General features: G+C 37.1%; 1 long non-coding RNA gene across 1 annotated transcript; it reads left to right on the plus strand.

The window, feature by feature from the left end:
* The first annotated feature begins 241 nt into the window (after positions 1-241).
* Positions 242-613, plus strand: LOC103635273 (uncharacterized). Its single transcript, XR_557268.2, has 3 exons — positions 242-282; positions 411-450; positions 521-613. It is a non-coding gene; the product is annotated as an uncharacterized lncRNA (long non-coding RNA).
* Positions 614-2,801: the final 2,188 nt, after the last annotated feature.

Raw genomic sequence — 2,801 nt, forward strand, 5'->3', positions numbered from 1 at the left:
GAATTCTATCGTGACTTTTATTGAGAAAATAATGTATTCACGTATCTTCATGTTTCTGATAAAGGTATTTGTATATGCATCGGTGCTACATATGTGAATACAGGTTTTGTTTCAACTCTGAAGTCTCAAGTTGAATTCTAAACTCCAGTTTGTTTTCTACTGTGCTGTTGCAGGAACCCATCCGAACAAGGTCGCAATCATGATAAGCAGATAGAGCAAGCATATGATGATATTTTGAATTCGTCGAAGCATACTTTGGGCAGCATGATGGAGCTGCAGGAGGTTCAGTTATTTGCACATATTGTTTTTCTTTCACTCCTATGATTTTCCTCAATATGATCAAAATGTTTCTTTTGCAAATAATGATTGAAATGTTTCTCATTGTACTCAACCTCTTAAACTACTTATAGGCTTTGCTTGAGAGTAATCAGGCTACAAAGGATGCCAATGGTATTGCTGCTCTCTATATTGTTCTTGTTCTAATGTAAAAACTACAACACAACTCTTTACTTGATCCCAGAAATTCCTTCTGCCTCAAATGGAGACAATGACGAGTGGTCAGAAGTACAGAGATTGCAGACAAGGTAAATTTTGCAATAGAAATAACTAACCAACCATTAGTGCTTGAAAAAAACTGGACTGGTGACTGGGACACGTGGTTTCATCAACATTTGGACCTCAACGGTCTAATCAGTATAACTTAGAAGTTGGCTAGCGCTTGAAAAACACTGCATGACACTAAGCATTTGTTTATTTTCAGCTGCTTACACCCCTATGATTTCAAGTAACTACTTGTCTACTTGTGATAATCATCTGAATATGAGTATTTGAAATGCTTATCACGTCTCGGCAATTGCATTTCTTTTATGCGTAACTGAAGTCTGCTCTAGCTTCCTAATAGAGTTCATTTTTTAATACAGAAACCACTCTGAGATAGCCACAATATAGTAAAAGTGGCACCTAAGGTACTAAAAACACCCATGCAAATAAGAAAAAAATGAATCTTGTATTTTAGTTTTGTTAAATACCTCTATAGTTTGGCGATATATTGTGTTACCATCCTGCTTGTAGCCTGTAGGTCATTATATGAGCCATCAAATTGTGATGACAGTTGCCACAAATCCAGTTTCGTATGAAGGTATTAGCTGTGTAACAAGCTAACTGCTGCTCTCTGCCCAATAAGTTATTCAATTGGATTAGTAGGTTGCATCCAAGGTTATTCAATTGGATCAGTAGGTTGCATCCAAGGTATACTGCTGCTCTCTGCCCAATAAGTTATTCAATTCGATCAGTAGGTTGCCTGTTCCCTTCATTTTATTAAAAAATACATAATAATATAATAAGTACCTGTTTGTTCTAAAAATAATACTTCTGTAAATGAGGATATTAATTTTCCTTTTGGTAATAATGCAGGTTGATGATACTGAAGTCATCAGTTTTTTGCTGCAAACTGAAATAATTCCTCTGTGCTTGCGAACCATGGAGATGGGTAGTGAGCTATCCAAAACTGTATGTAGCTAGCCATATATTCTCATTCAAATATCATAATTTATCTCTTCTGCTTAATACTGGCAAAGGTGTAATAGTTTTTTTAGTATTGATTTGTCACCTGAAGTTTATCTTGTGCACTACTACTTTGCCATCATCAGTTATCGCTAGAATATTCTTGTCCTGTAACATCTTCTCTCTGATAAGCCTAAATTTGTACAATTCATAAGCCTAAAAGGTGACTTATATAATATATAAAAGGACCCTCAAGAGTTGTTTGGCAATTCAGTGACTATCCTGGGTCCTGTTTTGGGGAGCTTCTGGTAGCTTTTGCTTCTCCAAAAGAAAAGCTAGAAGCTCCCCCCAAACAAAGCAGCTTCTTCAAGCCGGTAAAAGCTTCAAAACCTGTAATTATACTAAAAACAGTGAAGCTCCCTCAGAGCAGCTTCCCAGCTCTCCAGGAGATGCTTTTGGAGAAGCTACAGTTTCCCCAAACAGGGCCCTGCTCTGTTGAACCCCCCTTCCTGATACATATTTGAATATGAGTTTATAGTGTGTGTGGGGGGTGTAAGTAGGGGGTAATGGGTTCTAAATTTTATACTATAAAAATTAAGGATCGGATTAGAATTGAGCTCTATTTCTATTCATTTTTGAACTAAAATTAATTAAGGGCTCAAATGAATTATGAAGAAGCATTAGGATCATGATCCATTACCACCCCTACGTGTAAGATATTTTTTTGGTGGTTGTGGTTGATTTTGAATTTTAAGGCCGCATATGTCTCATGGACCACACAAGCTCATATTCATCTACATTTGTAGCTGTCACTAACTTAGCCAAATATGCATATGTGGCGGCTAGCAACAGGTCCTTGGTTTCTTGGGTTATTTATTCTCTTTTTATCGTGTTTGAATGTTTTCGTGTTCATTTGCATAACATCTTAGGTCTACATCAGTATATGAATTGAGATCAAATGTGAATTGGACCACACAAACTCATATTCATCTACATTTGTAGTCGTCACTAACTTAGCCAAATATGCATATGTCCGTTTCTAATTTCATTGTCTTTTCTTCAGGAGTTTGGGGATCAAGGAGAGGACTCCATTATCTTGTCACCGCGACTGAAGGAGATTAGTACTCCTGACCGCCCCGCTGCCCTCCGTTTCCTAGGTACACGCATAACAGCCATTGGTATGAATACATGTTTTATACGTGAATGGAGTTCCAGTTTAATTTAAAGATTCAAGTTCACTACAACAAGATTTTACAGTACTGAGCCCATTTGACTTTCCTTGAGAAATAGGCAGTGCT

The sequence above is a fragment of the Zea mays genome, chromosome 8 (assembly GCF_902167145.1).
Source record: "Zea mays cultivar B73 chromosome 8, Zm-B73-REFERENCE-NAM-5.0, whole genome shotgun sequence".
NCBI classification, from domain to species: domain Eukaryota; kingdom Viridiplantae; phylum Streptophyta; class Magnoliopsida; order Poales; family Poaceae; genus Zea; species Zea mays.